We start from the raw sequence: 18451 nt of genomic DNA on the forward strand, positions 1-18451 counted from the left end.
TTTAGTTGCTGACATGATGCCCCATCACCCCCAAATACTTCAGTGTGCATTTCCTATAAACAAGGACGTTCCTCTGTGTAACCACAGTGTGACTGTCAAAACCAGGAAACTGACGCTGACACAGAACAACTTCACTCCTCCCCGTCAACGATCCCATCCAAGTTCCTCCAATTGTCCTAACAGTGATTTTGTAGCCAAAGGATCTGCTTCAGAATCACACATAGCATTTAGTTATCCTGTCCCTTCAATTTTCTTCACTCTGAAACAGATCCTTAGTCTTTTTTTTTTTTGAGTTTCAAATCCTTAACACTTTTGAAGATTGAAGGTCAGTTATTTTGTAAAATGTCCTTCAGTTTGGGCTGATATGTCCTCATGATTAGATTCAGGATACACGTCTTTCTCAGGACTACTCCAAAATTAATGCTGTGTTCTCAGTGCATCCTACTGAATAACATATGTTTTCAATTCGTATGATTAGTGGCAATGAAGAGTTTGATCGTTTGATTCAGGTGTATCTGCCTGGCAACTCTTCCCATCTCCCCTTATAATTAATAAGTATTTTGTGGGGAAGACTTTGGCACTAAGTCAATATCCTATTCCCAACTTTCAACTTATTAGTGTATTAATTTGTATCTGAAAGGACTTGTAATTCCTATTTTATTCAACAGGTTTTAATCTGTTATGATTATTGTTTATTTTGATGCTCAAATTGTGTCACGTTTGGCTAGAAGGAGCCACTTAGTCTGGCTCTGTGTATTTTTGACATGTCCCCATCATTCTGTGATCACTTCCTTGCTTTCTGGCACAAGATAAGATATTCTAAGCTTATTTTGTAATTTCTTTGCCCCTAAAAGGAGCTCTGGTTCCTTTCAGTGGAAAATGAACAGTGTTTCGAGAAACATGTTTGCTCTTGTGCGTTTTCCAGACTGTTGTTGTGACAGTTTCTCTCTGCTGCTTCTCTCTTCATTCCTTCCACATGCCGTGTTTTTACGACCAGCATGCCGTCCCCTCCCTTCCTCCCCAGCTCTGCCCCCACATAGGCCATTCTGTCTCTGTGTTGATACTTGGAAGCCCTAACTCTGTGAAACCAGCAGCTGTACGATAGCAACCCCGTGCCAGGGAAAGGCTGGCCTATTGCCGGCAGGCGTGCTGGGCAACCGACTGGCCCTGCTTAGAGAAACTTGGTTCGAGGACGTCTAGGCAGGTAGCTCAACGAGCTTCAACATCTGAATATGTGTGAGGCGTTCCCAAGCACAAAGCGAGGATCGGACCAGTGGCTGATATGCCATTTCATGCTGTGAGAACAACTGATTTCTTATCTTAGTTCAGCTTTTCCTGGGATTGATTCTCCAGACTCTTTGAATTTTGAGTGTTGTTGCCTGGTCTTCCCTACCTGGCATCCTTCCCCCTTTAAGAAGGCAAAATTGAAATGTCTAACTAACCCAGCCATCCTTGCTTCTGCTCAGCTCGAGAACTTTCACCCAGACTATGCCATGCGGTAGGGCCAGCTGGTTCCCTCAAGACTGTGAATGGAGCCCGGGACTCCCATGGGCTAGCAGCCCACACGGTGCTCACGCACGGTTTGCCTAGTCCTTCCAGCCTATATCCCAACTCCCACCTCCTGGCTCAGCCACAACAACCCAAGATGTAGCCCCCAACATCCAGATACTTTTATTCTCCTCCTTGGCCTCTCTGTCCTCTGCCAACCTTCCCTTAGGTCTTCTGCACTGAAGCCCTCTCCAGCATGTCTTCTCCTACCCGCTCCATCCCTGGAGTTAATGAAGGCTTGACTTCCCCCTGTAGCTGCACATGCCCAACATTTCCATCCTCCACTCCAGTGTCTCCTGAGTGGATTTGAACCCTGTGAAGCTGCCCAGGTGGGGAGACACTGACCTCTGGGCAACCAATCTAAGGCTACCAAGAGGCCCTTGACATGCCTGCTAAGAGGGCTTAGTTTCTTTCACTGAACTGGGGAAGAGAGAAGGAGAGACGGGGTGTGGGAAGCATGAGGTGGAATGAAGAGCTGGAGCCAGCTGTCATGCTGGATGGTGTGAAGTTTAAACAAGTGAAGGAAGAGACTAAGAAAGAGGAAGAGGAAGCTGAGCCACAGAGAGAAGCAGAGGGGCCATTAGCTTGAATGAAAAGCGCAGAGTAGTTACCTTGGTCTCCAATATCTCTCTAGAAACAAATGTCAGTTCATTCAAAGCCCAACTGCACTTTGCTTCCCATTCAGGGATTCTGTCAGATCTTTATAATCTTACAATAAGCTGCCCCTTTTTGTGTGTGCTATTTTGAGTGGATTTTTGTTTCTTGCCACCAAAAGAGCCTTTCTCGAACATTCTTGGTGACGGCATTGCCTTCAAGGTCTATCCAGTGGAGCTAGATCTATCAAGTCAAGATCTGTTAATATCTGTAATATCAACCCTGTGAGAAGGGTTCTATTCCTCTTACCCCACAGCGCCATTTCCCAGATGTTTCTGCAACACCTTGTTAAACAAACCATCCTTCCTTTTAGGTCCATGTCCAGACAAGGATGTACCATCCTCTTTCCTATCATTCATTGATATCTGGACACTTTTACATGTTCCCTAATAAATATAGATAGGAAGTTCCCCTCTCCTTCCTTTTCCTTGACATCAGCCTGGGCAACCTGAGTATCCACACGGACAATTCATGTACCAGGTCAGCTCTGCAGTTCCTTGCCCTATCCACTCCAAATATAATGAAAACAATATATAAAAAGTGATTCGTATTTTATAGGTTAGGAAATATTTTCCCAGTCGTAATCTCACTTTGTTTTGATTTTTGAACTCCACTCGCAAAGCCAAATCATAAACTCATCCTCTTATAACTGGCTCATTTCCAAAACCTGGATGTCTTAATTTTCCTTCCATGAAGAAAATTTCTTAGGCTCTTATTTTTTTCCCCCTTAGTTTCTCCCAGTAAGCCTGCCCTTAGGATTCATCAAGACCCTTTGTCTTTACCCTTACTAATCTCATAGGCTCTCAGCTCCCTTCAGGTTTCCTCCCCAATTCAGCCAGCATCCCACCCCACGCTTGGCCACGGAAACCTGCATGGGCAGCACCACAGCTTCCCTCATCCCTCCATCTCCACTGCACTCGCCTTGTGATCCTGCTTATCACATCACCTGCTCTTGTGGCTCAAGCTCTCATCATGCAGGCGTATCATTCACTCTCTCTCTCTCTCTCTCTGTCTCTCTCTCCCTCTGTCTCTTTCATTTTCTCTCTCTCTCATCCCAGGTGGGCCCTCAATACCATTTAATAATATTTTATTAATTCCTCATTAACTCCTGACCTCTGTTTTCTTCTCCCCAGTCTAAGTTCTCCTTCTCACCTGGCCTCTGACTCTCCCCCAGAATATTACCCATCAATTTTCCTCTCTTTCTCTACTGTCTCTGTTTCAGGTCTCCTTTTCATTGACCTAAATGAACGGTCAAATATTTTTATAGAAACCAATCCCTCTTCAATCTTGCTTCTCCCTGAAGCTGCCATTCAGTATCTTCCCATCCCTTCTTTAGAGCTGATACTCAGCACTCTGTCCCTGGTTTCCCTTCACACATTTCTTCTTCAACCCTCCAAACCCTGTTCTAACAGAATCTGCTCTTTCAAAGGGGAACAATGACGGCTCAACTCCTAATTCCGATGTGACCACAGAGCCCTAGGAACTCTCCTCCTCGGGCCTTCAAGACGCTCTTTTCTCCAGATTCTTCTTGAAGCTCTCTGATCTGTTTTCCCTTTCCACTATGTAAATGCAGGCCTCTCCCAAAGTTCTCATCTTGTCCTGGAGGGCCTTCTTGCTTTGCTTCTCTCCCAGGGCCATCTCATTCTCTCGCACAGTTTCACCCATGTGTTGGCCACTCTCCCCACCCACCATGACTCCACCCCATCTCTTCTGAACTCCTGACCTACATTTCTAACTGCCAGTGGGACATCTCACTTCAAACTTGGCATATCTCAAACTGAACTCAGTGTCTCTACCCTTAAAATCCCCCATCTTGTATAAATGACACCACCAATGAGCCACGCACATGGAAACCCTGGTGGATGAATTCCCACAGTTAATCAGTAGCTCATACTGCCAGGTGGCCATACGGTTTTGTGTCCGTTCTGCAATTCCGGGCCTAAGCCTCCCCCCTCAATCAATCGCAATTACCTTCTGCCTGGTTTGTTTGCCTCCGAAGTTCTCTCTTCTCAACACAGGTTTAATCAGACCATTTCCACCTCAGAGAGAGCACTGATGCCTCCTTGTGTGCAGAGAAAGGCTCCGACTCCCTGGCAGGGCATCCCTGGCATGCTTCCTACCATACTCTCTGTGCCCCTCGCTCCTGCCGTGTATCTCCTTGATGCTACCTGAACCTGCTGTTCTTTACCTCATGCCTCCACTTGCTATTCCTTTGTTTAAGAAGATATTTACCTTCATTCTGCCAACCCAAATGGTCCCATAAGTCAAAACTCAGATCAATGGCCATCTTTTCTGTGAAGCCCCTGGACAGACTGGCGGTTGCTCCTCTTGTCTCCCTTCGTGCATTACTTTTAGCACTTAGTTGACTCTGTCTTGAATTATGACTGGTTATTTTTATTTCCGCTACAAGTACTTTCCTAACAATCCTTTACTGAGTAACATGTGCTCTTTGTTCTTATCACCTCATCTGATATTTACCACAGCTCATCAAAGTGGTGTGGGAATCTCCCTTTACCAAGGAGGAAAACTGAGGCTCAAAGAGGTTACATTTCTTCTTAAGGTCACACAGCTGGCAAGGGGAAGAATCAGAACATGAATGTGGGTCTGGTTTATTCCAAAGTTCAGTCTCTTTCCCTTAGACCAGTTGTTCCCAATCTTCACTGCACATGGAAATCACCTTGGGGAATCTTTAAAAGTTATTGATGTCCACCCGGACATTCTGATTGAGCTGATGTGGTGTGTAACCCAGGCCTTGGGATGTGTTGATTTATTTGTTAAGTTGCCCAGGTGATTCTTTTTTTTTTTTTTTTTACTATTTATTTATTTATTTGGCTGTGTTGGGTCTTAGTTGCAGCTTGTGGGATCTTTGTCGCGGTGTGCAAGATCTTTAGTTGCGGCATGTGGGATCTAGTTCCCTGACCAGGGATCGAACTCGGGCCCCCTGCATTGGGGGCCCAGAGCCTTAGCCACTGGACCACCAGGGAATTCCCTGCCCAGGTGATTCTAATGTACAGCATCGTTTGGGAACGACTGCTGTAGGCTATTCGGTGCTCCCCCCAGCATCCAGCACATAGTGTGTTTAATACATGTTTGCACTGAATCTTGTCTCCAAATGCTTTTCTCGTCCACTGGACATTTTATCTCTAAATTCTAAGGTTGGCAAATATTCAAAAGCAAAAACAAGCAGAGAAAGAAATTAATTATCTGGTCAATATGAGCCCCAAATTCATTTCCAGTGAAATTTCCTAAATCAATATAAATAGGTTAGGAAGCACAGGCCAAAGTTAAGTTTTCACAAATTGATCCTCAGTTGCCTTTTTTGACGAGAGATGCCTGCCTCCTTGCCATCCTTCAGCCCCTCCTCTTTTTCATCACTCCAACATGTTGACATGACTGGTTTCTACAGACTGATCCCAAGGCAGAGCCTACCTTTGTGGGAAGAGAAGGTGAGGCTCTGCAGGGGAAGCATGCAGAGTAGGTGCGGACCGTGGCAACAATCAGGTCACACTCCCTGAGTCCTTGACAGTGTTCCCATGGCAGGCTGTCATGGCCATGCACTGTACCAGAAATTGCCAGAAAAAAATCTCACTGGGTCACTCACTCCTCGTGCTGCACTTACTTTCCCCTTTTGATAATTTGAGGTTATTTTATTACAGCCAAATTTATGGAAGGAAATTTGAAAACTAGACTACCTCTTTAAAATATTTGTCCCATTTAAGACTTTATTTATAACTTTTAGTATTTAATTCCATCAGTGAGGAAACATCACTTGATAAAACTGTGCTGTGAATTTGCATGAACTTTCTAATGAGTAGGATATGTATTCTTATAAAATTCTATTAAAGCTTCTGTTTTGCCACATCTAAGGAGCAGACAAATCAGAAGACCTTTCAGCATCTGTGAAGGCCATAAAACTATGCTTCTCAGATGTTATTGGGTTCAGATGTTGGTCATTGCTAGCTATAATCTAGAACATATGAGAGATATGGACATCCTTTCTATATGCTCAAAGTTCTGGATTAATTACATGATTCATTCACCAGACTTTATTTGGAGTTCTCCCTAGGTGTCCACACATACACGGTGTCTGTAATACAGAGCCAAGTACTATTTGGTGCCCAGTGACTCACACAGGAGGGTTCTTTTATAAGGACACCTAAAGCTAAGTTAAACAGTCTCAGTTAAATGACGTACTAAGGCGGTAATGAAGGAGATGCTGCGGGGCCTCCTGTGACTGAGGGCGAAGTGAACGGTCCAGGGGGCGGCTTGTTGTGGAAGGCACGCGAGAGAGCCAGGTAGAGGTCCTGGCTTTAACTTTTGAACCTGAGTTTCTTCGATTGCAAGACAAGAAAGTCATATCAGAAATTTATCTCCAGGGTCATCCCAGCTCTTCATCTATGGTGAGTCTCAGGATCTGTAAGAGTTCATAGGATGGGCTGGCCATGGAGGCTTCTGGAAGTGAGGTGTATATTCAACTTGGAAGAGGGGTAATGGGAAGGAAATCAGCCACACCAGTCAGGAAACACACACCACACCAGTTGTACTAACAGGCAATTTAATATAGAGAGTTCCTAAGCGGGTTCTGGAGAACATAAGGGAAATTCTGAGGTATTACAGAGACAGGAAGTGCAGGAAGCAGCTACCACCCATAGGGGTAGAAGAATGAAGGGAAGAGGTGGGATTATTAGAAACTTGGAGAAGACGTCCTGGAGCTGAAGCAGGGGTCCTGCCCAGATGGGGCTGGTGTCTCCTAGAGTCACAACAAGGCTGGTTCCAGAGTGTGGGAAAACCTGCAAACTGGAAATAGCTGCTGCTACAGGAGGACCTTTGGCTGGAATAACACCCACAGGGACCATGCAACACACAGGAGCAGCCTCCCTCTAGCTCCTCCTTCTGAAAGAGCTCACCAAGGGGCAGGTGGCAAGGCAGAAATGTACCGTGCAGCCTCAGCCATGCGCCCCAGCCAGAAGGGCGGGTTTGGAGCTGAGAAATAACGGCCTAATAACCAGCCCCGAAGGGACAGCTCAGGTAAGGGGTCTAGTTGACGCAAAATAGTAATAATATCTACCACGTCCAAGCATCCACTCTGTATCATTTTACCCATTCGGTAATTAATCCTCTCAGCAACCTTATGACGTCAGTATTGTTATTCACCTATGGCAAAGGAAGAGCTGTAGTCAGGTTAAATAACCTCCCCGCGCCTACCCTGTGCCTGAGGGGCAGAACGGAGATCTGGACACAGGACTGTCTGATTGCAAGGCTCTTCCCTTCACAGGATGCAAAGTTTGCTGAAAAAATGCATGGTGGATACATTTGGAAAGGTGAGTTTTACCTCATTTGTGGAGGGGTAAGGGATTTGGGCCTTTTAGGTAATGGAACCAATGAAAATTTTGGAAAATGTCAGTGAAATGGTGGAAACATGCTTTAGAGAGATTTCTTTGGAAAGAGTGAGTAAGATTGGTGGAAGAGAGAAGAGTCTGGTGCCAGTGAGCCTCATTATGAATTAATTACGATAATTTTGGTTTGGGTGGCAGCAGCGAGAAAGAAAAGGGAGAGGAGAGATTTTTGGAAGAATGAACAGGAATGGCTGTACATAGATATTGTTTGAGAAGTAGGACTCAAAATCCTTAAGTTTTGGGGTCTAGAAAACTAGCAGAAGAGTAACACTGCTTTAAGAAATAGAAATTCTGTGAATTCTGGAATGTTTTTCTTTCTAGAATATGGCCTCTGCCCCCCTGCACTCTTCCCATTCCTCCAACACGCCACGATAGGATGGAGAGCAGAGGATTCCCAGCGCTTTGCTGTCTCACCCTGGTTATCATCAGTGAAGTTGATCATTGAGATTAGAGGTAACTACTCACTGTGTAGTCAGGGAACAGACTAGAGGTGAGGAACTGGATTAACTCTCAATCTGCCGCTATTTGCTATGCATTTTACTTCAGCAGAGTGACTTCATTGTGGCTGGGAGGATTTATTGGGATAATGGATAGCAGTGGTTCTCTGACTTCAGTATTCACATCATAACCACTTGGGGTAGCTTTTAAAAATACGAGCACCTGGACCCATTTTAAACTGTCTGATTTAATTAATCTGCGAAAGGACCTGATATTATTTTTTTTTTTTTGCCAAGGGTGGGACCTGTATGGGGTGGGGCCTGTAAGAGGTGGAGGTCCGGGAGGTAAGGTGGGGTGAGGTGGAGGGTGTGGCCAGGACCTGGTACTTTTTTTAAAGTCAGCATCTGTGGTTATCTCCTATTTGAATGCTCCCTCACGTGCATTCTCTATTGACCCCAGAGTGTTTCACTAATTCAAACCTCAGGCTCAAGTGTTGTCAGCACAAGAAAACTCACCTGGAACTGGTTTGCCCCATTAAGGAAGGTGGTGTGTACCTTGCAAGATAAAGAGTCAGAAAGGAAAAGATCTCTGCTTGCCAGTAGAGACACAGCTCAGTAGGCATTTTGGATTTTCATAGCCTCAACCAATGAAAACATGTTTAAAATTTCCACTGGACTTAGATTAGAAGAGCAAGAACCTGCCACTCCATCTTGCTAGCTTTATGTGGGTACCATGGGGCTCTCTGAGAGGGATAGGTTCTATGTATGACTGCTGTTCTTAGAAGGGCAGCATACTCCATTTAAGTGGTCCAAGCCCAGTAGAGCCCCAATTCACCCAGAGGGTAGGTACTGCAGTATAATCAAAACTACCCTTGAAATACCCTTATAAACGTATGAAGATGGTGGAGCTCTGCTCACACAGTTCAACACAGCTTCTCCTCTAGTATTGAAACAGATTGCTGCCTCTTCCCTGAGCCCTTGAGGGATGGTTGGTGTATGTTTAAAAAGGGCCATTTGTACCTAAAAACTATAACTTTAATAAAAAATTCCTACCTAGAGGGCTGAGGAGTTCAAGTTGAGAGAGGCTGTGACCTGGAGGCAAGGAGGCTACGTGAAGGAAGTTTTTCAGAGTTGTCACAGTAGGAGGTGTGGCCTGCTCCAACCCTCTGTACCTTACCTGAAAGCTGAGGGCACAGATTAACTTTTTGTTGTCGCTGTTTCATTGTGTATGTTTTTTTTAAATTTTATATTGAAGTATAGTGGATTTACAACGTTGTGTTTCAGGCGTACAGCAAAGTGATTTAGTTATACGCATACATATATCTATTCTTTTTCAGGTTTTTTTCCCAGATAGGTTATTACAGAGTATTAAGTAGAGTTCCCTGTGCTATACAGTAGGCCCTGTTGATTATCTCTTTTATATATAGTAGTTTGGGATTACCAGATTAGCTTTTTAAGCTCATGTATCTGGGTACTGTAACTACTAGGTATAGAAATGAAGACACAAATCAGTTTGGAGAAGAATTTCATTATGGGAAGAATCATTTGTGTACCCAGTCTTAGTTAAGCTAACGTGAAGGCACTAGACTCCTCTCGCCCTAGAGGGAGGATGTAACAATCTTTTAAAAATTCTTGTGGCTTATCAGTTTGCAAAAAGAGCCCTAGAGGCTTGTGGTAAGGAAGGAATGCCAGACCCCATGCTCTTCGTTCTGAGAGTTGAAATTAGAGAAATCTGTTTTTAAGAGTGTGGCATCTGCTGGCATGAGAAGACTCCAAGGGGGAATTCCTTATGAGGTGATGCAGGCTCAAAGCAGGGTTCCAGCAAAACATGTAGGTGAGGCTGAAGAACCTCTGGACCTAGACACCAAGATGTGTTGTCACTCTTTGAGGACAGTGGCTGAATATGTGAGTGAAAATGAAAAGAGCTATACCCTTGAAAGCCAAGTGTGAGCTTTCGTTTGTACAGGGATCTGGCCCAGCAAGGGTATCTCCTGATCCTTGAGCTAGAGTCCTTGCCGCTCCACAGGATTAGTGTTCAGTGATGGCACCTTACCAGAAAAGGTCACAGAAACAATGATGCCTAGACTGAAGAGACTTCCAGTTATGCTGTTTTAGAAGTACTGACCAATATGGGCTTAGTGAGCCCCTGGGATTCTTGGACAATTTGAAGTTGGAACTCCGAGAGAGATCCTGAATTTCTGCTAATTAGGATACATAGATGAATAAGCAGTAGATTGGGGAACAGTGTGTAAAGCTGGTAAAGATATGAGTAATACTAGCTTTCAAGCTCCAGTTATTCATTCGTAATGAGAGTAGGGATACAGAGTATAGGGGAATACAATTCTTAGTAATACGTTAATATTTTTGTGTTTCAAGACAACCAGCTCTCAGGGACTATTATGCATTTGGGATCTTTTTGATCATCTTCAGGAAATTGATCAGAGTGTGAATTTCTGATCCTTTCATGAGTACTTCACTATATTTATACACCTAAAGATTTACTTGAAGACACCTCCTGAGCTACGCAATAAATAGGAAGCTATAGAGATTACTATATGAAATCAGAGCTTTGTTGACTTTAAGAAGCATTTAGGGGCTTCCCTGGTGGCGCAGTGGTTGAGAGTCTGCCTGCCGATGCAGAGGACATGGGTTCGTGCCCCGGTCTGGGAAGATCCCACATGCCGCGGAGCGGCTAGGCCCGTGAGCCATGGCCGCTGAGCCTGCACGTCCGGAGCCTGTACTCCGCAACGAGAGAGGCTACAACAGTGAGAGGCCCACATATCGCAAAAAAAAAAAAGAAGCATTTAGAAAGTATTTAATGATTTTCTGTTCTTATAATTAGTGTGGGTTATTTTTCGTCAGATTAATACTAAGAAGTCAATATTGTCATCTATCTGAGTCTCTCAGGAAGACGTCTTCAGTAATTTTCCAATTGTAATCAACCCACAAAATGTCCTGCTCAAGAGGTTGCTGTGCATACCTATGCAGAGATTCAAAGTTGGGTATTATCTTTTTTTTTTTAAATAAATAAATTTATTTATTTATTTATGGCTGCGTTGGGTCTTTGTTGCTGTGCGCGGGCTTTCTCTAGTTGCGGGGGGTGGGGGCTACTCTTCCTTGTGGTGTGCGAGCTTCTCGTTGCGGTGGCTTATCTTGTTGCAGGGCACGGGCTCTAGGGCACGTGGGCTTCAGTAGTTGTGGCACGTGGGCTCAGTAATTGTGGCTCATGGGCTCTAGAGTGCAGGCTCAGTAGCTGTGGTGCATGGGCTTAGTTGCTTCAAGGCCATGTGGGATCTTCCCAGACTAGGGCTCGAACCTGTGTCCCCTGCATTGACAGGCAGGATCTTAACCACTGTGCCACCAGGGAAGCCTGGGTATTATCTTGATATGTATTGTGTACCATGCTTGATGGAAATTTTTTGAGAATATGAATCAGAATTTGCTTGCAGAACAGTTAAATCGTTCATTTCTTTATTCCTTTATTTTAAAAGAATACTTATTTGTTGCATACCTGCTGAATGCCTGATGTTCTATGGTGGAATCATGAGTGAGAAGTGAGAAGGGAAACTGGTACAAGGAAAGGAAAGGAGGGAGAAAGCCTGCCTAAGGGAAACAATCATAATCATCCTTGGCTGGCCTTGTATTAGAGTTGTACCTTTGTAGATGAATTTTAGTAAACAGTTGACATTTTACAATATTACGTTTTTCTATGGTAATCTCTTCATGCATTCGAAGTGTCTCTTATTTCCATTACTAAAGATTTGTAGATTTTTTCCTTATAGTTCTGTACAGTCATTATTTTTATACCTAGGTATTTTTATTGCTTATTTTGAGCAATAGAATCCCAGCCAGTTTCCCTGCTTTCAGTCTAAGTCCTCTCCACATCAACACCTACAAATTTATTCTCCTTTTAGATTGACTAAACAGTTTTAAAAATTATTTTTATCTCTTTACTAAATAGGAAATTATTCACTTTTTGTTTTAATGGTTATCTTTAAAATTTTAACATGCTTACTTAACAGTGTCTAAAGTTTATTAATATTTCTAACTTCTCAATATTAAAAAAACTTAAAATGCTTATATTTAATCACTCTCCTTCCATCTTAATATTGTTACCAATATTTTATTTCACCTTGTTTTGTTACCAGAAATTAGTAATTATATATCCAAAAAAGAAATGAAATTGAGTTATTTGTAGTGAAGTGGGTAGACCTAGAGACTGTCTGAAGAACCTAGGGGCAGGACAGGAATAAAGACACAGATGTAGAGAATGGACTTGAGGACATGGGGAGGGGGAAGGATAAGCAGGGATGAAGTGAGAGAGTGACATGGACATATATACACTACCAAGTGTAAAATACATAGCTAGTGGGAAGCAGCCGCACAGCACAGGGAGATCAGCTTGGTGCTTTTTTACCACCTGGAGGGGTGGGATAGGGAGGGTGGGAGGGAGATGCAAGAGGGAGGAGATATGGGGATATATGTACATGTATAGCTGATGCACTTTGTTATGCAGCAGAAACTAACACTACATTGTAAAGCAATTATACTCCAAAAAAGATGTTAAAAAATATATATATATCCATTATTGTCAATTTGATTGCATATATACAAATTTCTTTGCTCAACATTTCCTCTTGCATTCCTTTTTTTAAAAAAATATTTATTTATTTAGGCTGTGCTGGGTCTTAGTTGTGGCATGCGGGATCTTTGTAGTTGCAGCATCATAGTTGTAGCATGTGGGCTTCTTAGTTGCAGCATGTGGACTTCTTAGTTGTGAGATGCAGACTCCTTAGCTGCGGCATGTGGACTCGTAGTTGCGGATTGCGAACTCTTGGTTGCAGCATGCATTCGGGATCTAGTTCCCCAATCAGGGATCAAACCCAGGCTCCCTGCATTGGGGGCATGAAGTCCTACCACTGGACCACCAGGGACGAACCCTCTCTGGTAGCTTTTAATATCTTCTCTCTTTCTTCTACTGTCTGCACTTTCTCTACAATAGGTTTTAATGTGTGTTTATTTATTTATTTATTATTATTATTTTTTTGTGGTACACGGGCCTCTCACTGTTGTGGCCTCTCCCGCTGCGGAGCACAGGCTCCAGACGTGCAGGCTCAGCGGCCATGGCTCACGGGCCTAGCTGCTCTGTGGCATGTGGGATCTTCCCAGACCAGGGCACGAACCCATGTCCCCTACATCAGCAGGTGGACTCTCAACCACTGTGCCACCAGGGAAGCCCTTTATTTTGTTTTTATTACTTGGAATTTGTGCTTCTTAAAACTGAAGGTGCATATTGATCATCCATTCTGGAAAACGCACATCTTTCTCTCTTCTTTCTTTCTAGAATTTCTATTATAAGATATATAATGGACCTTTTCATTCTACGTTCCATGTCTCTTAACTTCTTTCATATTTTCCATTTCTTTATATCTTGGACAGCGTTTTGAGTAATTTCCTTAGGTTTATCTTCTGCTTTACTAGTTCTCTCTTTAGCTATATCTATTTTTCTATTCACCACATTCACTGAATATTTTTTAAAAGACGCAGTATATCAGCATCATGATCAGACTATTATATTTAGCAGTCAAAACATGTGAACATCAACAACAAAACCCTACATTAAAGCCTTTTGTTGGAATGCTTTGTACTTTCCACAGAACAAAACTAAAATACTTAAACTCAAAATGGATTAAAGATCTAAAGGTAAGGCCAGACACTATAAAACTCTTAGAGGAAAACATAGGCAGAACACTCTATGACATACGTCACAGCAAGATCCTTTTGGACCCACCTAGAGAAATGGAAATAAAAACAAAAATAAACAAATGGGACCTAATGAAACTTAAAAGCTTTTGCACAGCAAAGGAAGCCATAAACAAGAAAAAAAGACAACCCTCAGATTGGGAGAAAATATTTGCAAATGAAGCAACTGACAAAGGATTAATCTCCAAAATAATACAAGTAGCTCATGCAGCTCAATATGAAAAAACAAACGACCCAATCCAAAAATGGGCAGAAGAGCTAAATAGACATTTCTCCAAAGAAGATATACAGATTGCCAACAAACACTTGAGAGAATGCTCAACATCACTAATCATTAGAGAAATGCAATTCAAAACTACAATGAGGTATCACCTCACACTGGTCAGAATGGCCTTCATAAAAAAATCTACAAACAATAAATGCTGGAGAGGGTGTGGAGAAAAGGGAACCCTCTTGCACTGCTGGTGGGAATGAAAATTGATACAGCCACTATGGAGAACAGTATGGAGGTTACTTAAAAAACTAAAAATAGAACTACCATACGACCCAGCAATCCCACCTCTGGGCATATACCCTAAGAAAACCATAATTCAAAAAGAGACATGTACCACAATGTTCATTGTAGCTCTATATACAATAGCCAGCACATGGAAGCAACCTAAGTTTCCATCGACAGATGAATGGATAAAGAAGATGTGGCACATATATACAATGGAATATTACTCAGCCATAAAAAGAAATGAAATTGAGTTATTTGTAGTGAGGTGGATGGACCTAGAGTGTGTCATACAGAGTGAAGTAAGTCAGAAAGAGAAAAACAAATACCGTATGCTAACACATATATATGGAATCTAAGGAAAAAAAAAAGGTCATGAAGCATCTAGGGGTAAGATGGGAATAAAGACACAGACCTACTAGAGAATGAACTTGAGGATATGGGGAGGGGGAAGGGTAAGCTGTGACAAAGTGAGAGAGTGGCATGGATATATATACACTACCAAATGTAAAATAGATAGCTAGTGGGAAGCAGCTGCACAGCACAGGGAGATCAGCTCAGTGTTTTGTGACCACCTAGAGGGGTGGGATAGGGAGGGTGGGAGGGAGGCGCAAGAGGGAGGGGATATGGGGCTATTTGTATACATATGACTGATTCACTTTGTTATACAGCAGAAACTAACACAACATTTTAAAGCAATTATACTCCAATAAAGTTGTTTTAAAAAATTAAAAAAACATTACAGTTAGTCACAAATATGGACCCTCTTTTTTTTCTTTTTTTCCTTGTAGCAGTTAGGGTCTGCCACTATGATTGGCTGAGTTTACACACCTGTTGTAACCTATAGCTTTTTGTCCCTTCTCTGGCTTTCCTTTTCTGCTAAGGTTTTTTGTTTTTTGTTTTTTTCTTAACTGTAATTAAAATCTTCTACACTCCCATAACTACCTGTGTTGCTGGAAGACCCATAACCATATTAGTTTTGTGGTTTGGCAAAGTATTGGCCTTCACCACCATAAGGACCAGAACTTCTGCCTCCAAAGTTTCCTTCCTTTATGGGTCCAGAATTTGAAGATTGATTGTTATAACTGTCAAAGTCATTGTAGCTTCCATCATTTCCAAAACTACTTGCATTCTTACCAAATCCACTATTGCCGTCAAATTCATCACCAACATGGCTGCCAGCAAAGCTATCACAACACTGAAGTTTCCTCCATGACCAAAGTTGCCATTCCCTCTAAAACAACCTCCTGCCAAAATTTTTAGAACCATTTTGAATTGAACGAGGCACTATCCATCTCTTGCTTATCCAGGGCTCTCCTTACTTCACAGTTATGGTTATTCACAAGATGGCATTTCTGAATGACAGTCTTATCCATGGAGTTATGGTCATCTAAAGTTATAAAAGCAAAGCTCTCTTCTTGTCACTTCCCTAGACTGTAATGATTTCAGCCATTTCATTCTTCCTATACTGCTCAGATTAATCTCCTACATGATATTCTTCAATGTTGTTTTCATTGCTACTGACAAAGGTCTCTTTCATAGGTAAGTGGGCACCTAGTCTTTGAAAACCTTCTCTAGAGACAGCCTTCTTTGGTTCACAGCTCTTCCATCCACCTGTGTGGCCTTGCATTCATGATGCATCTGCTTGCACCACAGTGGCACATGTCAAAACCCAAAGCTTATGAAGTGCTTGGTGTTTGAATCTTCCATTACCACACAGTCTGTGGGTGTTCCCCATGGCTCCTCAGTCTCTCACAGTTGTTTTTTTTTTAAGTTCAAACCTTTAACAAAGGGCTTACGTGGCTCTTTGGGCTCTTTGGGAGACTGAATTAGACATGATGGCAGTAGAAGGAAGCCTTTAACAATACTCCCTCAGCTGTGTCCACAGGTAGAAAATCACTTAGTTTGTAATATCAGTGATTATATTTTTAATTTCTAGATGTTCTTTTTAATTCTTTTCAATTATCTTTTAACTAAATCTTTTTCCTTTAAGTATTATTATTATTTTATTATTATTCATTTTGTATTTTCTTTTATCATGCTTAAACAGATTTGTTTTGTAGTCTGTGTATAATAATTCTATTATCTAATATTCTTGAGTATCTAAGTCTGTGGTTTGTTTTTTCTGTTACTCTCAATCTTGTAGTCTTATTCTGTGGCATGTTTTGTAGTTTTAGATTATAAACTCAGGTTTGGTGAAGTTTTACCTAGGAGAATCCTCTACAAGCCTGGTTGAAAGTGTGAGACGCTGAAAGGTTTTGTTCTTGCATCTGCTGGGCACCTCAATCTAGAATTTTTTTTAGGTTAATTTCTTGGGTAGGCAATTCCTGGAACAAGTTATGTAAATTCTAACTTCAAACTAAGATGAGGAGAGACTGGTAGTTGTAAATGGTCAGAGCTATAAATTTAATCAATTCATTAACTAATTTATATTTCCCTACCCTAATCTCATTTCATAGCAAACAAAGTTCCCAGTTGATTCCCTGTGCCTGGTGGTCAGGTTTTTCCTTTACTGATTGTATAGCCCTTTGAAGGTTCTGACTTTACATGGGAAAGGATTGGATGTTGTGTCCTAATTCCAATTCCTCACTTCAAGAAGACTCCAAACCTTGTTTCCTGCACTGACATGGCCAATCTTCTAGAGGCGGAGATTAGTAGACTTCCACTCGGGCACCAGAACTTGAGTTTTCAGTTTGCTCTTTATTTTGGGGCTTTGGAGCTTTCCTGTATTTGAGTGTCGGGGTGGGAAGAATTAACTTACACATTTCGAAGGATGCTGATTTTACCTTCTGTTGAATTTCTAGACATTTTGCAGCAAAAGGCTTCTTTGGGGGATATTTCGTCTGCTATGTTACCAGAAAGAGAATTCTGATTTATATCATCTGCCTTTTCAATGCTGTTTCCCCAACACTGGGGAAAATACCATTTGATAGATGGTAAATTGTGCCAGATTTTGTTGAATAAATAATTGTTGACTTAAGGAATAAAGCTCAATAATATTCATGCATTTTATTTGTTATTTACTTATTTTTTAACATCTTTATTGGACTATAATTGCTTTAAAATGTTGTGTTAGTTTCTGCTGTATAACAAAGTGAATCAGTCATATGTATACAAATAGCCCCATATCCCCTCCCTCTTGCGCCTCCCTCCCACCCTCCCTATCCCACCCCTCTAGGTGGTCACAAAGCACTGAGCTGATCTCCCTGTGCCATGCAGCTGCTTCCCACTAGCTATCTATTTTACATTTGGTAGTGTATATATGTCAGTGCTACTCTTTCACTTCATCTGAGCTTACACTTCCCCCGCTCTGTGTCGTCAAGTCCATTCTCTACCTCTGCGTCTTTATTCCTGTCCTGCTTCTAGGTTCATCAGAACCTTTTTTTTTTTTCTGTTTTTAGATTCCATATATATGTTAGCATATGGTATTTGTTTTTCTCTTTCTGACTTACTTCACTCTGTATGACACACTCTAGGTTCATCCACCTCACTACAAATAACTCAATTTCATTTCTTTTTATGGCTGAGTAATATTCCATTGTATATATGTGCCACGTCTTCTTTATCTATGCATCTTTTGATGACCACTTAGGTCACTTCCATGTCCTGGCTGTTGTAAATAGAGCTACAATGAACATTGTTGTAAATGTCTCTTTTTGAATTATGGTTTTCTCAGGGTATATGCCCAGTAGTGGGATTGCTGGGTCGTATGGTAGTTCTATTTTTAGTTTTTTAAGTAACCTCCATACTGTTCTCCATAGTGGCGGTATCAATTTACATTCCCACCAGCAGTGCAAGAGGGTTCCCTTTTCTCCACACCCTCTCCAGCATTTATTGTTTGCAGGTTTTTTGATGATGGCCATTCTGAACAGTGTGAAGTGATACCTCATGGTGGTGTTGATTAGCATTTCTCTAATGATTAGTGATGTTGAGCGTTCTTTCGTATGTTTGTTGGCCATCTGTATACCTTCTTTGGAGAAATGTCTATTTAGCTCTTCTGCCCATTTTTGGATTGGGTTGTTTTTTTGATATTGAGCTGCATGAGCTGCTTGTAAATTTCGGAGATTAATCCTTTGTCAGTTGCTTCATTTGTAAATATTTTCTCCCATTCTGAGGTTGTCTTTTCGTCTTGTTAAGGTTTCCTTTGCTGTGCAAAA

The 18451-nt window shown here is 42.0% G+C and overlaps 1 pseudogene; it reads right to left on the reverse strand.

Moving 5' to 3' along the window:
• Positions 1-15167: 15167 nt before the first annotated feature.
• Positions 15168-17059, reverse strand: LOC114901363 (annotated as a pseudogene).
• Between the last annotated feature and the right edge of the window lie 1392 nt (positions 17060-18451).

Source organism: Monodon monoceros, unplaced genomic scaffold (assembly GCF_005190385.1).
Source record: "Monodon monoceros isolate NGI ecotype Baffin Bay Population unplaced genomic scaffold, NGI_Narwhal_1 Super_Scaffold_2, whole genome shotgun sequence".
Lineage (NCBI taxonomy): Eukaryota > Metazoa > Chordata > Mammalia > Artiodactyla > Monodontidae > Monodon > Monodon monoceros.